The sequence below is a fragment of the Malurus melanocephalus genome, unplaced genomic scaffold, assembly GCF_030028575.1.
Source record: "Malurus melanocephalus ecotype Western Australia unplaced genomic scaffold, MMel_1.1 scaffold_485, whole genome shotgun sequence".
Classification (NCBI taxonomy): domain Eukaryota; kingdom Metazoa; phylum Chordata; class Aves; order Passeriformes; family Maluridae; genus Malurus; species Malurus melanocephalus.
The window spans coordinates 241,874-260,255 of record NW_026623717.1 but is presented as its reverse complement, the minus strand read 5'-3'; positions in this window follow the sequence as shown (position 1 = coordinate 260,255).

Genomic DNA, 18,382 nt, shown 5'->3' with positions numbered 1-18,382 from the left:
TATTGTGCCATGATAAAACAGTGCCATCTCCTCTCAATTATTGTGCTCCCAACAACACAACACCTGCATCCTGCCCAGCAGCAGAACTAAAACAACAGGGCTGTCATTCCCTGTCATTTCACAGGGTGGATGAATGCTGCCAAATCCCAACAGAGGGACACGAGTCAGGCCAGCAGCCTGGACTGGAGCAGCACCAGAGCACACTGGTTTACGTCATGAAGTTAAAGGATATCAAAATTAATTATCCCCATAAATGCCCATAAAAGCAGATAATTTCTGTGAAATACCTTCACAGGCAGGAGCAGCACAATGTTCTGGCAGTGCAGTGCAAACTGGACACGTGCTGGTTGCTCCATGACTTGGAGGCCAGCGGGAAGAACACTCCAAGCTGTGCAACACCCACCTACACAGACCTGCCGTGGAGCCCTTCCCTGATGATGGAATTATAAACAGACCCACCACCTGACCATGGCTGCAGGGATGCAGTTGTGAGTCAGGCAGTGATTCCCAACACTCTCCCAAATCCACTTACTGACTGCTTTTCCAGATGTTGCAAGTTATTTACGAGACTGTCCTGTTTTCCTATACCTGCACTGTAATATGGGGGGAAAGAGTTAAGTATCCTGCAAACCAGCCAACCCATGGGGATTTTAATTCCAAATGCTTCCCTTACAAAACATTGTTTGCAGCAAGGATGTGCCACCCATTTGAGATGTATAAATCAAATAAGGTGTTTGCCTTATACTGTATTATTTTTATATTTTCACATATATATATAATAGATACACCAAATCAAACTGATATATTCATATGTATGTGCATATTCCCATATATGTATATTCATATATACAGATATATATTCAAGAGTTCTGTTCAAGTTGGGTTTGGAGTGATGGCAGTACAGGGGACCATAATCTACATCCCTTCTGTTAATCAAACCCTGGAAAAGAACAGGATATAGGGTCCTTAGCTATCCAAATGGGGACAAAACAAAAAATTCCTTCTTTGCAAAAAATGCAATCAAATAATTGCAATCAAAAAAACGCAAAACAAAAGCTAAAGAAATCATAGCAGGTAAGTAAGTGTACCACATAACTTGAATGCCAAAATTATATACTGTGTGAAGAAAGCAATATCATGAGCAGCCTGCTRTACTTTTCTAGAACAAATCCTATTATTTCCTCCAGTTTTTCTGAGCTGTCTGATTAGAACAAGAGCAGGATGTAAGGCTAAACAACTCACCTGCACCTGAAACTGGACAAGATCAGACCTGGCCCTCCAAACCCACAGTAATTCCCCATATGCTCCCTTGGAGAGCCCAGCCWACAAATTATCAATGCTGTAACGTGGTATTCAGGTTATAAATTAAAAAAAAAAAAAATAGCTGCACTTATGTCAATGTGATTTAAAAATAAAATTCCCAGTCTGATAAAAATCCTTCATTTTCAGTGACACAAGCAGCTCAYCACATACTCATTCTCGATCCAAAACAAATTATTCCTTAGTATCTCATGTGTTCAAGAGAAGAGACTGTGAAGCAACAAGATGGAAGGAAGGATATGGAAATCCAAATCTATTTCAGAAGAAAATCAGCAATTTAAGGAACTGCTGTACCACAGTTGTCAGTGTAGCAGCATCTGAGCAGAACCCTCAGAGCTGCAGGGACTGTTCCAAGTGTTCAGAGAGATCCTTGACCTCGCTCAAAGTACAGCCCAGGAGATCCACAGCAGAAAAAAAAACAACCTGTGGGGCTGGTGGAGCAAACTGGAGTGACAGAAAAAGCTCAGGCATCATTCCCACCTCRGGGACTGGCTCCAGCACCAAAATCCTTCCAGCTCATTAAATCTGTGGTCTAGSAAAACCTCAGCTGTAAGGAGAAATTTAAACTGATTTATTTAATCACATACAGWAGAATTTCTGAGGGGCTGTTTCAAAGATCATTGTTAAAATAGAGTGCTGAATTCAAACTCGGTTTGCACAAAGGCGCATTTCAAGGCACGGCAACTTTAAATTCATCATTTAAATAAATGACAACAGCTTCAGTCACGCCAAGAACGTCACAAAGCGCAAGTTCCGATCCTTCAGCCATCATCGGAAGTGAGAAATCAATCATTTTGTCCAGGATTAAATCTGAAGATTCTTCTGCACTCGGCCAAAGAAGAGAGCAGTTCCCCTCTCCTTTATCCTTATTCTGCCTTCATCATGCAAGGAAAGTTTCCACGGCATCAGGAAGTATTTGGAAATTGCTAGGGAGGTTTGGCTTCATGKGTAATGACTGGAGGAGGGATTTTAAAAAAGGAAAAAAAAAAWTTAAAAGAAGWGTGCAAATACTCCCTGAAGCTCCATTTCTGCTCTGTCAGCCCTTAAAGAGGAGAAGGAGCCTGTTCAGATCACAGCAGCCAGACGGAATCACTCCTGCACCATCACCCACGTGCCTGCCCTGCTGATTCATTATTTGTGCAGGGAAATGCAAAGACATGGGGAATTTTTTTCCAATGCCTGCCAGGAGTCTGTAGCCCAGCAAAAGCGATGTCAGGTTTGTATTTCTCTGACAGAATCAGACAACACAAATAATGGTGGGTTTTTTTAGCCTGGCTGAAAGACATTTACTAAAATAGTTAACCTGAGTTTGAGCAGCCTCACAAAAGTATGCTAAAGGTAACACACGGAAGAGGGATTCACTTTCATCTTTGCCAGCAAAGGAAATACCAGCAATAATAATGTATTCAAGCACACCAGCAACTCCCCCACAAYCACTACTCACACTGCATTTAATAGAACTAGAAAGCAAAGGATTGAACCACAGAGATGAGCTGAGAAGCTGCAAATAACACTTAACTACAGCTTTCAGATGGGTTCAGTCGGGCCACAGGACAGAGTGCAGCCCATTACACTCCCAAACAGACACAGAAAGAGCTGAAAGTTTTTCTCCCCACAGCTCTCCTGCTTAACCCACAAAACACATTTACAGGTGTGTGACAGTGCTCTGATTCTCAGTCCTCACACCCAGTATGTGACACCCCTCCCAGCTGCTGTCCCCTCCTTTGGACAAAGGCTTCTTGCCCTGCAAAGGGGCAGTGGAAATGAAGCACTCTCTCCATCCTAAGCAGCCAAAGAACAAATGTGTTCTTCTGCAGAGGCAGCAGCGAGTGTCCAGCAGGGTCTGAGTGTGGTAAATCACTCACCAGCAGCGCTGGGAGACCTGGAGCCAGGTTCCTCACAACTGCAACTCCTCTCTCCCGTCAAATCATTCAGCTTGGAAAGGATCTCAGATCATTGGGTCCAATAGTTAACTCAGCACCATTAACCTTTCCACCTTTGCCCAGAGAGGCAAGACATGCCCAGGGAGTCCTTGTGTWGCTTAACCCACCTCCTGTCTCTCCCAGCCCCTGAAGAGACCTGCCCACGATGTTCACGTGGTTGAGTTTCATTTTTATAATCTACATCCTGCTGCTCGCTACCTTTCCTCTTTTGGGGATGGAAAGGGCCCGAGAACACAAGGTCACAGCCAGGTCACAGGAGAGACACAGCCACTCCTGTCACTGTCACTGCCACTGATGGGAAAACACCCAGAAACACAAGCCTGACCACAAGTAAAAACTGAAGGAAAGTGAGGACTGGGAAATGCTTTCAGAAAGCTGACAAACACACCCTGCTGCAGCACGTCAGGCTGAATGCTTTGGCTTGGACTGGACTTTTTTTGTTGTTTGTCCCCCTCCAGTTCCCCTTGTGTGWGCATAAAGCTGGGCTGCTTCCTGAAGGACTTCCTAAGCAGGGCTCTTGTGCCGGCCCCGGTCCCTCGTGATGGGGATGGAGCCTGACACGCACTCCCAGCCCAGCTGAAGCCCTGCTCTGCTGCTCAGCTCCTCTGACTTCTACAAAAGGACAAACATTCCTCCTCTCAAACTCGCTTGCAGACAAGGAAAGGAAATAAAAGGGAAAAAAGGAATAGAAGGATGAAAGAAAATAAAATAAAATTGAAGTAGATCATTCTCCTATCTGCTAGAATGCACACTCACATTTTCCATGGAGCATTTATATTCGAGCAGATCCAGTTTTAAATCCGGATTACAGCGCACACAGATGAGCCTTCTAAAGCCCTGAGCAGGGGTAGGAAGATGGTACCATGTGTCAAATCTAACAGCTGCTATAGAAATTGCTCACATCACAATAACCTGAATTTGTCTTCTTAAGATACTCAAATTAATGTATTTCAGCAGTCGAGGCTGTAGCTGTATTTCACTGCCTGGGATGTGATGCAAAACTACACTGGACTACTACCTRGRAAAAAAMAAAMCAAAACAAAACACATCCAGCTCAGAGCTGCTTGATAACCTGTCCCTAAATTTCAGCTCCTGACACGTAATACCATGCTTTACACTGCCACTGATGTCTGAGGAGCCAGAACTGAACCAGTGAAATACAGAAAYAAATCTGTGACAGGAGCCTCAGAGAGCTGCAAACTGAACTCAGCTCTTTACTGCAGGTAAAAMATCACTGAGCTCATTTACTACCAGCAGCACTCACTGCTCAGAAAAAGCAGCACAAACATCACATTTAAGCCCATTTGGCAGAGCTGACCAAAAAGCAGAAGCAACAAATTTCAGGCTAATAAGATGTTAAGAAACACAACCACTTTGCTTCTGATGTGCTGCTACAGCTGCAGGAGACTTCTGGGACAACACCTGAACTGCACAACACTTGGGCCATGGACACAGCCTGAAGGCAACACAGCATAACCGTTTGTGGTCTGACAGAAGGAACTGAAGAAAGGAGAACARGCCAAAAATGAAGGAAGGGCTGCTGGTGCAGGGTTGAGAACACCAAGTTATCTCTGCAGCATCCACAGGGAGGGGATTCATCCCTTCCCAAAGGGGAATGGCAACACCACTTGTCACTGCATTGTCACTGCATCCGGGACAGCCACGACCAGAGCAGAGGAAAAAAGCGACGATGTCCAGGAAACAAATCTCCAAGGCAGGAGGTGTCACGTGAAAAAGAGCACAGAGCCAGCAAGAACAATGCAAGAGTTGTGTGATGCTCCAAGGAAAGGCTGCTGAAACAAGGCASATTTAAGATAGCCATGTCCCACTCTCGCTTTATTATTATAAAAATCCTTGCTAAAAACGTCTGCAGATTCATTCCCGTTGCCCCCGGGCCTCCAGTGGGTTTGGTAGTTTGCCTATACACAGGCTCCCCACACCACCACCTCSTAATACCTGAAAATCACCTCACTGGAAGAGATGAGACTCAATGCTTCATTATTCAGGAAAAGAGGTGCAGTTTTTAAGTGGAGCTTGGAGGGCTGCTCACTTCATCAGATATTCCATTTTCTTACATCAAACAGGTTTTGGAGTCCAAAAGCAGAATGAAAAGTCTCCATGGGTATTCTTTTTTCTCCCTGCCCCCCTCCTTTTTTTTTTTTTTTTTTTCAAAGGCTCCTGTTGAGCAATAGATTTCCTGTGATTAGCTCACTTAGTGCTGATTATAGCTCACTTCCTCCCAGGGATTAGCAGAAAGCAGCTTTCTGACAAGTTTTTATTCAGATGGTGCTACCTAGCCACAGCTTCCTGCCTCATCACTCTGCCTCTCAGTTCAGCGGCTCGACAGCTTGAAATTATTTCACTGCTGCAGAAAAACTCACAAAACCAGCACATCTCAGACTGCCTTCTCCATGAAAAACAAAACAAGTCTTTGGGGATGTCTAGCTTTCCAATTTGAAGCATTTGGATCCACGAAATTTATTTAATCAGATCCAAAAAGGAGTTTTTTGGAACAGAGCAAGACTACCTTCAGAGKCTGAAAATACTTATCTCATCATTCCAACTGAGAAAACTGTGCACAAAACCCAGCAGTGGCAGACAAAGAATCACTTTCTTGCAGACTTGGCAAACGCAGCCCCAGATCTTCTGCCTGCCAAGAGAGGACTCATGCAAAAGCACGGACAAGAGTAACTGTGAGAGTGTCCAGGAAGAGGCAGCGGGATCATCTGTTCCACCTACGGTTATTGGAAACACGGCGGATGCTCGGAGCCATCCCACCTCTGGAAAGGCAGGCACCAACCTCCACGGGGAGGGATGAGAACTCTCCTTCCAGCTTTAGGGGGTCTCAAGGAAGAGGATTTGGTCAATGCCAAACAGCACACCCACAAAAACCATGTTATTTTTATTTATCTTTTCTTTATGGGGAGGGCAGAGGAAGCTACACTAACCTAAAATGCTCCAAACAAGCTCAGATTCCCGAATTTACAACTACAAACAGGCAAGATACTCGCCCTTCAAATGGTGCATTGAGAGGACAGCTGAGGAAAAAGAAGACTTAAAAAATATCTGAAAAGAACCAATTCATCATTAAGATTTACRAAGGGACACGGCAACTAAACCAACTACCATGAAGTTATAAACAGGTCAGATCCCTCTTCCCTTTACTGCTACATGTGACAGAGCAAAAACACAGATTATTCCCACTCTTAACAAAGGTGTAGGAGAACCTCAACCTGATTTGGCAAAATCAGACTGGATGACACATAGAATATACCCAGCTAAATTCCTTCTAATTTGTCTTTTTCTAACCCCTCAATTTTCTTTTTTGCTGAGTCACACAAATAGAAGGGAAACACAGCACAAACAACTGCTGTTTAATTGCCAAGTGATAAAGAGATTTGGGGGAAAAAAGGAGATAAAAATCATGGTTGAGTGGAAGGAATAAAAAAGCAAAGAGGAAATTAGCACAGAAGAAAGAACAGCCAAAATTTTAATAGATGTGCTTACCATGAACTGAGTTACACAACACAAATATYTTGTTGAGGGGGTATTTGAAAGAGTTCCTAAGGCTTCCTAAAGGRAAATATTCTTCAAACCCATTGCCAAAGTCCATTACAACCTGGWGCAATTACTGACTCTATAAGGCACTGAGCAGATGTGCAAAGCCTTGCACTGAAAATTAGCAACTGGGCTGCAAAAATGTCATTTTTTAAATCAAAAAGAGATCTCAGTCTTTTGGGGAAGACTGTGACGGAAAAACAGAGAAAATCTGAGGAGGCCCAGACTAGCACCAAGATGTGGAAGAGTCCTGSTAAAAGCCCATTAGCAACAGAAAATTTAAGCAAATTAACAATATTTGGCTCACTGAACACTGGGGCCACCTGTAAGTTGTGATTCATCTGCACTTTTCCCCTTGAAAGCTGCAGGGCCCTCAACACCCACCTGAGATCTCACTTCTGCTTCATGAAATAAATGCRGCTCCACTGAACTGGGGCGGCATTTTACCACCAGCAAACCAGGAACCCCTCCTCTGCTTCATCACCTTTGAAACACCTCAAACCCCATGGGTGACAGCACCTCAGAAGTGACATCCCAATTGCCTTTATTTCCCATTTCCCCTAAGTCTGGCAGGAAAACTCACAGGGGAAGGCAGCTGATGACAGCAGCACACGGAACCAAGCATGAAGGATGAGCTGATAGACACAGATACCCATCCCACCTTTCTCTGAGGCAGCCCTTGCAGGAACACAGAGATCTGAGGAATGCAGTGGAGGAGGAATGAAATCAGGAGGGATCCAAAGGATCCATTCCCAGCCTGTGCCGCGGGGCTGGGGAGCTGCTGCCTACCTGCCAAATTCAGGCCACACTCGGGTTTATCCAGCCGGCAGCCAGAGTTTTCCTTCAAGGAACCATTGTGCAAAGATGCACAACGATAACACGTGCTCCAAGGTGTCTGAACCAGCCTGCTCAGCGCTGAACAAGGAAATTATCCTTGTTCTGCCTGCTGAAAATCCTGAGTCAACTAAAGGCAGACAAGGCAGCCGGCGGCGGGCACCGCGCATGCAAATAAATCCATGAGCCGAGGTATTTGTGCTTACTCAGATTTTACCACCTAACAGACACTTTTCTGCTTTTATTTTTATAGCTGAGGTTTTCTAAAGACCAAAGGAGAATAGGGAAAAGGGCAGGTAGGGAAAGTTTACAAGAAAATTAAAAAARRAAAAYCRAAACAACAAAAAACCCCGAAGTCTGCATCTCATTGTTGAGATTCTCTCTTAATTAAAGCTGACATTTACACGCAGGGAGGGACCACACATTCCAGAGCAAAAGTTATTTGACTAAAGGCTGCCCTGCACGAGGCACCTGTAGAGCTTGGTGCACTTCTGTGTTAACAAAAGTGTTCCCAGCTCTGAAACCTGGAGATTCACCATGCAGCAGAGCTCTAAAAAGTGCAGAATGGTCACCGATAACCACAACAAAAAACAAAAGCGCTTTTTTAACTTTTTTTTTTTAACCTCTGGAAACGGTAAAACAAGGCCATGGTTTCCCCATCCAGATTAGAGTTAACCAGAAAGAGAAGAGGTAACACTAAGTGTGTGTGAGGGTGGTAAAACCAGAAATAATTCAAGGTTAAACATCCAGCAGTCCCTCATCACGCTGGTAGAGCTGCCAAATGCCAGCTAAGGGAAGAAGGAATAAGAAGGGAAAAGACAAAGGGGAAAGATGAAATGTCTCCCTCCAGAAGAGCTCTCTTTTTCACAGGCACTCAGAATGGAGCTCTTTGTTTCTCTCTAGTGGCTGCCCAAGGCTCGCCCCAACTGCAGTTAACTGGTGGATAGTGGGAACTTCAGCTCAGCAGAGCAGCCCTGAGGCCAAACCTTGAGTCTTCTTACAGTGAGTGCCAACCTGCCACAAAATGCCATGGTGGGAAATCCCAGGGGACACCAGTACTGCCAACCGGACAGTCACAGCCCCTGRGAAAGGTTCACTGGTTTGCTGGAACCCCTGCACAAGCCAAGCTCCAGATGCTCCCTTTCTCATACTACACTGGACACAAATTCAGCCAGAGAGAGCAAAGGCTCCAAGAAATCAAAGGCAGGAGCTGTGAATACCAAAAGCACTTGAGCATGGCAGAAACAAATCCCCCACCAAGAGATAGCTTAGTGGACACAGCTCATTTCCCACGCATATTCCAGAAACTGGAGACCATTTCTGCCAGAAACTGGAGAGCCATATTCCATTGATGCCACAGCAGACTACACTGAGTTCTTCAAACATGGAATCTTCCACAGGGGTAGGGATCCCTGCAGCATCCCACTGCTGCACCAGGAAGTTCACAGATAGCTGGGAAAGCTGCTGATGGAAGGGACCTTAAAGCTCATCTTGTTCTACCCCCTGCCATGGGCAGGGACATCTCCCACTGTCCCAGGGTGCTCCAATCCCCGTCCAACCTGGCCTTGGGCACTGCCAGGGATCCAGGGGCAGCCACAGCTTCTCTGGGCACCCTGTGCCAGGGCCTCACCACCCTCACAGGGAAGAATTCCTTCCCAATATCCCATCTAAATCTGTCCTCCTTTATTGTAAAATCATTCCCTGTTGCATTATTGCGATCTGCTCATTTCAAAAGTCTCTCCCTCTTTTTTATAATTCCCCTTTAAGCACTGGAAGGTCTCCCCTGTAGCCTTTTCTTCTCCAGGCTGGACACCCCTAGCTCTCCCAGCCTGTGTGCAGGGCAGAGAAGCTCCAGCTCTTGGAGCATCTTCGTGGCTTCTTCTGGACTCGCTCTAACAGGTCCACGTTTCTCCTRCTGAGGACTCCAGAGCAGGATGCAGTATTCCCAGTGGGATCTTTTAATTGCTTCATGATAAAGCAACATACCAGCAAGGGTCACCCCAATATTTACCTGCCAACAGCAGCTCAGGATGAAATCAGATCTCAGTAAAACACTCACCAAGCTCAGTGGCAAAAGCTCACTCACCCTTCTGCCACAGCATCTGCACTTCAAGCAGCATTTCAAGACTGCCACATTCAGAGAGAACTTTATTACACTGACGAGGTTTGAAGTTTTACAGATTTTACCTAAGGACACAAGCCCTTATTTTATTTTTTCCTGGCATATTTAAGTCTCTTAGGAGACATGAAGTACCTAGATGAGGTATGCAACCAATTCTGCAGCCAGCGCACAGCACCCCAGGCAACCCCTTCCCCATTATTTCAAGACAAAATAGACAGTACAAAAAATTCAAAGCAAAACTGCCACAAACTCAAATCATCCTGAATACTCARACACAATTTTGAACATTAAACCTGGATTTCTCAACAGAAAAAGGCAATACTGTAATATTGTTTTCCTTCAAAAAGGGGAAAGATGAGCAAGGCAAAGGTGCCCCGGAAATCACTCGCCCCAGTTCACACTCCCTGTTGTGACACTGCCCGAGTTTTTCTTGTGTGCTGTTACAGATTTTCTACTTTAAAATTATTTGCACACATACAAGCAACACATTCACACACAGCTTAAYGCAGCAAATTCCCTGAAATTTGGGCTAATGCTCTTACATGCCTTTCAGAGAGCCAGAGCACTCATTTGGAYACTGAAAATAACAATTTCCACTTAAAATACTGGCGGCCAGAATGAGCTTTTAAACTAACTTCCCAATTTTTCTTTTTTAAGTCATTCCTAGTAAAATTACCTCTCTAACTCTTCTCGCTCATAAACAAGTTTTCACCAAAAAAGCCAAAGAAAATGAAACCAAACCAACTAGAACTGGTGCAGAGACTACAAATCAAAATATATTAAACAGCCAAAAAACTATGAAACTATATAATAATTCAAAATATGTAAATAATGCTTACATTGATGCAGAAATTAATTTATGTTAAGCCTACAGGACAACTACAAGAGCCAGTAAGTAYGGAAAAAACATGAAAAGCCCCAACATCTGTGTTAATATGATCCCACACACTTCTAACAATTCACAAATCAAATGTATGATAAAAATACCCTAAACATAGATATTTAAATAAATGTACAATGGCTTACACGCCAATTGGGAGTAGTTCAACAAATTGAACTTTCAAAGTGATTTAAAATATCACCAATATTAGTACACATACTTCGAGGGAGTTACTATCCATGGTTGTTTATATAGGATGCTGCAGCACCACAGCCACAAAAACTGGTTTTACAGCTCAAGAATGAAATACATTTTAAAAAATAAAACTACAAAATAAAAAAACCCACAGTTATCAACTGAATAGACAAAAAGCCTGTGAAAACTACAACCAGGCAGGATAACTAGCACCCTGGGAATCTGAAGAGCTCCCAAAAGAAGCTGTCAAGTTAAAATAAATTGAAACAGTTGACAAAACACATTATCGCACTCAGAAAGCTGCAAAAGACTTGAAAAAACCTACCTACATTATATAAATTCTGAGTTTAACACAGGTAAGTGTAGGTAAATGTGCCTGTTCAATAACCATGAGAAACATTCCTATAGGCAATACCAGTAGCTGTTACCAGTGAGGGTGAACATGGAAAGAAGGGCACAAAACATTTTTGCTGCAACAAATCAGCACAGAAGACTTAAGAATTTTTCTGTTGATGAAAATAAAAATACATATATTTTTAAATTWAAAAAAAATTCCTCACTAACATATACAGTAACTATGGAAGAAGGCCATACCTTTAGAAGTGGTCAGCTTTCCAAGAGTTTGTCATCTAAAAGAAAATTTTCTCAGGTGCTTCCAATTGTTAAGAAAACAGGAAGCAAATTTCAGCAAGCCATTTCAATAGAGTAAAATAGAGATAAAGATCTCCACTAAACTTGGCAGCAAAGGGAGAACCCACAAAGTATCAATCTGAGCAGCCCCTGGCCATCAGTCTGCTCATTGGAAAATGGCCCATCATCCACTGTCGACCAGATGTGRCTGCCCCTGGATCCCTGGCAGTGTCCAAGRCCAGGCTGGATGGGGCTTGGAGCAWCCTGGGATAGTGGAAGRTGTCCCTGCCCGTGGCATGGGATGGCACTGGATGGGTTTTAAGGTCCCTTCCAATCCAAATCATCCMGGGATTCTATGACCAAGGAYGTGTGAGCGCAGAGGCCAYGAGTGARAAACCAAAAGAAAGCACTGATGGCACCCACATCTTGTTTAGGACAACAAAAACATGACCAAGAGAAAGGGACCATGAAGACTCCAAGCACTGTGGATTACTGACAAATTATTTGACAAAACCTTTCAGGACTGGGCAGCAAAAACCCCTTCAGCAGCGCAGGAAACACGGTTCATCAGGGCACTCTTGTTCATCAGAGCAGCATGGAATGAAAGTCACATCTATTTCCAATCTCAAATCCTCAAAACAAAGAGATTTCTCCAGTTTAGATGTGTTTGAATTTAGAAAGCTGGCATCTTGCTTTGGAAGTGCTGGGGAAGTAAAGGACATCCACCATCAATCTCTCAGCTGAGTACAACCTGGCAAAAAGGTGCTGCCAAAGACWTGATGCCAAAGGTCTTCAATCCCAGAGCAAGGAAGATCTACAAGGAGCCCTGCCCAAAGTGKTACAAGATAAAACGCAGTGCCAACAATGCATCTTTTAGCAGACATAAAGGAATTAAAAACAGTAATTTAAATTGTGATGGTGTTTGTAAAAATTTTGTTTTGCTGSAGTAACAAAGTCAACACCACCATGAATTAAACCAAATTAAAAATAATTTCATCTCAGTATTTTCACTTACCCTTCATTCTTTTCGTTTATTCCTAAACCCTTCATTCTAATTTTTTTTAAGACACTAAAACTTTATTATATGAGACACTCCAAGTTCTATTCAGATTGATGTGGATGTATAGGTTTACCAGGAGTCTTAACTTCTTCCACAGCAAAACTCCATCCAGATTTACCAAGACTGAGTACATTTCCTTGTGCTGCACAAAAGGCTTTCCAGCATGCACACAAGAAGCCAAGGAGAATGAGAAATATGCCTCTCAGAAGTGAAATATTTTACAATGGAATAATTATTAATGAATAAGAAAATAAAAGACATCACAACCACACATTAAAACACACAGCCCTGCTTGCAATGGAACYATCCAAACCAGCTCTACTGAACTATCTTGAATTTTTATTTTCCATTTCCAGCAGCTACCTGGGAAAATAATCTACACTTAAAAATCTCAACATTGATTCCCTCTAAAAAAAAATCCCTGTAAATGGGCCCAAAACGGCTGAAAACAAAAAGCAGTAGTCACAAAAGCAATGAGTCCCCAGCCAACACATACTTTAGTTACAGCAAAATAGCCTCACCCCAAAAATCAGGAGGTGGTACTTGTCTGGATTTCCTGGCTGAAGCAGTCAAGKCTCTCTTTACCACAAAGAATTACTTCCTAAGCTTGGACACTGGTATCAAAGAACCTTAGCATGCTGGCATCAGATTAAAATTAACTGTTCTTGCTGCTAAATAGCTTTGAAAATCCCAGTCTTCACTCTTCTCTTGGCTTTTTCCACTCAAGGGTAGAAGCAGAAAGTATTTCACACTCGGTGATAATGYCCCGGCTCTGACAAATCAAAGATTTCACATAATTTATTTTTGTAATARTGACAGCTAGCATTTCACACATTAAAAATAAAAGGCTGTTTCAAAGCAAAAAATMATTTAACAACATCAGAGACCTATTTGCTATGCTACAGGAATCAATGGCAGCATTTCATAAGGAGATCCTGTTCATTTTGGTGTTTGATCTGAAGCAGCATTCCCAAAAGCTCAGCAAACACGTGAAAAAGGCAGGAGGAGCAGAAAGCCAGACGTGCTCCCAGGTTATTACAAACCATTAGTGTCAGATCACTCAGCAACATTCCCAAGCCAAGTTTAACATCAGGGATTCCTTTTCCAGCAGTCAGTTCCCTGACGTGGATCCTCACAATGCCACAGAGGCACATGGGGATAACTGGAACAACTGGTTTGGGCCAGGGGAGAGCAAAACCCAGACTGTGGCTTGGTGCCACTTGTCCACATGGCACCAAGTAACCCCATGGTCACGTATTTTTGTCAAAATTAATGCCAGCAGGTGGATTTAATGTCCCAGTAAAAATCTCAAGCACTCAGCTTATTAAACACAAGTATAAAATATCAAGTTTACCTTTTCAATTTAAAGTGTTTCCAATTCTAAAAGTTGCTCACTTTCAAACATTAACATAACTCACAGAACAAGTGGTTATTTTTCACCCTAAAGYAGATAATCCACAAGCTGAAGTGTACTTTCAATTTGGCTCCTGCCAATGAGCTATTTCCACAAGAATCTCCCCAGCCAGGTCCTGCCTGGAGCCCAAATCCCCAGATCYCTTTAAAACAGGATGGCTTTTTGCTCTAGACAGGCTTAGGGRAAAGAAAGATATTGTCATTCTTCCAGGTTCTCACTTTACTGGAGACCTTTTCAAAAGGAAATGGGTTAAATATTCAAAGGTGATTTTAAAAAGCACCTTCCAGAAGCAGCTTTTTCTCCTTCTTGTCCAGGAGATACCTCTGCTAGCTAAAGGAGCTCTAAAATAAATGTAAATGAAAAACGAATGYAATGTAGAGTAGAAAATACCCCATTTCTAAAATAAACCCCAAACTATCAGGTAAGTCAAACTGCACTCATTAAAGGAGCTGCAGGAAAGCTGACAGTGGGTACACACTGAGTCAAACATCCAGCACCTAAACAGGAAGCAGAAAACTTCAGGGAAAGAAAAAGAAAAAAAAAAAAAAAAAAGGTAAAAGTTGAACTGGAAAGACTTTTCAGTGTATTTCCATTCCTTACCACACCTGCCAGCTGCCCTCACTCTGATTCACTCTGATGTTAAATCCCTCTCTTATCACCAAACACCACTTCAATCACACTCACTGCTGCCCTAACATTGGCTCCTTCCTGCAACTATTTTGGTGTTAAACRAAACCACAGAATTAAAAATAATTAAACCCATCTTATCAAAATAACTCCTTCAAAGATATAAAACAACTTTTGCTAATTAGCAGAGAGAWCAGCCCTGACCTGAGATTCAAATATCACTCAACTTCGGGCTACACCAACACGAGTGCTGGGCTCAGATCTTTTGGGAATAATGACCTATCAATGACCCAAAGCTCCCAGTATTTCCACGAGTCTTAAAAATACTGTCTTCCCATTCAAACAACTCTGAGCACCAGTACATCATTAGCAGCTGAAGCTTTTTAAAAGCATTTTGAAATTCACAAACAGAAATTAGACATATCCATCCAAGAATTTCAAAATCCATTTGTTTTGCCTGAAGGGAAGGAGCTGTCTCACCAATTTTTGGAGCGTTTCAACGTACTAAAACTTTTAAAGAGCATGAGGAATTCCTTCTGTGAATTCGCAGTGCATCTAATCAAAATTTATCTCAACAGAAAAACTGAAACTCAGTTTTAAGTCATCTTCTTAACACTTACATCCCTGCCTGCCAGGTGGGACATTTTCAGAGCCTTGTTAATCCCCATTTCCAGCTGATAAAATAGAAAGAAGCTGAGAAAACATGCAGAATAATCCACTTWAAAAAACTGGCTAGTCAGATAGAGAACTAGGATCAAAACCAGCATTTCCAGCTCTGAGTGATAGTCACTGCCCACCATATCAGTCAAAATACAAATACTAAAATGTGTGTTTTCCCTTTAAAGGAAATAACTCTAGCAGCTTTAGGTAAAATCATGCTCTGAGCTCTCCCAAACCTTGAGCATTCAAGTAAAGATCTAACACAAACCATCTGCACACACAGACAAACCAAGGCACACACAGCTGGTAGGTCACTAGGAGATTTCTTCTCACCTGAACACATCCACCACCACTTACCACCTACACTTAAATGCAAATAGAAGCTTTCTAAAGTCTTACCAAGCCCAAGACACAGGAAAGCAGAGTAAGATAAGAATCCTGCGGCCTCCAGCAAGCGCTGCACTGTTTGCTTGCTAAAATAAACCAGTGCCCTGCCCAAGGGTGTCTTGTCCTTTGCCCCTGGGTGAGTGCTCTGAGCTCCTTCTCCATTCCCCACCTACTCCTGAAAGCTGACAGATGTTGCCTCTTCCATGGTGCTTTCCGGGTCAAAACGCCCTTGCCAAGAGGCAGAACCAATCCAGCTCTGCACTAATTGGACTTTTATCTTTCCTTGGAGCCAGTTATCTGGGAGGGCAAGCAGCAACCTCGGCAGTGGCAATGTTCAAGGCACCTGCAAAGGTTTGGTCCCTGGTACTGCCACCTCTCTGAGAGGACACCATGCCCTCCAAGCTCACAGCCAGACAGTCACATTTCATTTGGATTTAGGAGGGAGGTGCCTGCATGGAAACTGAAAATGTAGCACGGTATGGCCTTGCTGAATCGATCCGAGCCCTAAGGAATGCCTCTGCTTTGATCCCAGCAAACGCATTTCTAGGAAAAGAAGAGAAAGCTCCCCAACCACCTTGCTTTGGCCTTTTCCCAGCAGCAATCAGGATGTGTGTAACCCATGGTGCCCGGCTGCTCGAGTTCCCTCCTTCTCCTTGCTCTCTCCACCACTGCTTCCATCTGCCCCTGGATGCCTTGGAGACTCAGCTCCGGTGTGTGAGGCAGGACTGGGAGCTGYGCTGGTGCTGTCCCTGGGCAGGGCCACCCGGAGCAGCCTCTGTGACTCGGGGTTGTTTGCAGAACAAAGAGCTGCTTCACAGGCACGCCAGTAACTSTGTGTGTTGGGAGGAACGAGAAAATACTGGCACAAACCTCGCAGCCCAGAAACCTCCTCATGCAGAAAACAGACACAAGGGGAAAAACCCAATCAAAACCAACCCAAGACATGAGAGCACCCTAAAACACAAGCATCTTATTAATAACAYACACACCTAGACTGGGGTCCTTACAGCTTTTCTTGTCACAAGAGCAAATCTCGCAGCATCAATCAATACCCTTCATTCTAAAGTTATTCCAAAATTGAAGGTGCTTGAATAATTTCCCCTCTGAAACACAACCCAAATGCTGACCAACAAACACACTTGGGATTTTAAAAGGGTATTAATTGAAAATATGCTCAAGATTGGAGCTGCCACCCATGGTTGAACATTCACCCACCTACCCCAGCRTCCAGCCCAGAGAGGAAGTTCAAGCAGGTGCCTCTGGGAATAAATTCCTGCAGTGAGCCAMAGGTCCAGGCTGTATCCCAGCACAAATTTCATCCCAGTAAATMAGCCTCTGACAAGCTGCTGCCCAGCAGAGCCCATGCCTCGGATGCACTGAACACGCTGCATGGTGATATAAAGTGCAAAATATACAGACAGAGCCAATATTCCACAGTTAACAGCCTGATATTTCTGTTTCAACAACCACATCTGTACAAAGATGAGCCAAATTCCACATGCAACTTAGCAYAGAAAATCCAAGTTACTCTCCCTCAAGCATTTCTGTCTTGGCCTCCAAAACTGCATTATCCAACCAGTGAACTTCGGAGAGAGGCTTTTTTCTGCCTCTAAAATATATTACCCAGTACATTTTTCCTTAAAGTGTTCTTGCTATCTCAAAGATTCTACTCAAAAACTCATAAAACAAATACTTCGCATTTTTGTATTTCTGCTTTCCTTCTATTTTATTTCAGTCTGTAATGATGAACCAGTTCCTTGATAACATATGCCTTAGCCTGCCTCCACACTATACCTGTGAGTTTCATTACCTTGGTCTCTAAAATGAAGAAACTAAAGCACAAAGCAGCCAATCCATATTTTTTTTACAGAAATACCACCCCAGAACTTGCATTATGAGGACACTCCAACTGCAAAGTAAATCCCAGATTCTCCAGAGCAGGCCCTGCTTTTTGAAGTATAAAAAACCCTCCAAAAAGGCAAAAGTGGAGAAATTATAATAACTTCACCATGTACCACGTTTGAATTGCACCTAACACTACTATTACCGCAGGACCTCCAAAAAATGTTTATATTTTATATCCAGACATCACTGGCTGTAGGGCAGCTTGTGAACTGGTTTATTTTGGCTACAGCAAAGCACAGCCTTGCTCCTCGAAAGCAGCTGATGAACTTTCTGCTCCCAAATCAGCCTCTGGGCAGTTGCCACACGGACCAGGCAAAACCCAACTTTACTTTCCTTGCTCCCCATCGCCATTAACCTACTAAAGAGTACATTGAGATCAGATATTTGCAGGAAATTGTTCCCTGTAAGGGAGGTGAGGCCCGGGCACAGGGTGCCCAGAGAAACTGGCTGATCCTGGATCCCTGGCAGTGTCCAAGGCCAGGCTGGACATTGGGGCTGGGATCACCCTGGGACAGTGCAGGTGTCCCTCCCATGGCTGGGGGTGGGACGGGATGAGCTTTAAGGACCCTCCCAACCCCAACCATCCCGCATTTCTGTGATTCTAACCCATCCTGCTTGGCTTAGCACAGGATAAACACAAAMAGCAGCCAGAAACAAGGCAGAAACACACGGAGAAGTAAAAGCAGGCGGGTGCGGGCCCCACGGAGCAGCATCTTTTCGCGGGGATGGGAAGCTGCGGGCCCGCCAACAGCCGGGGCCAGCGGGGCTCTGACAGCCCGCGGGGCCCGGTGCGCGGCTCTCCCGCAGCCCCTCCGAGCGCCGGCCACAAGAGCCGCGCTCCCCGCGC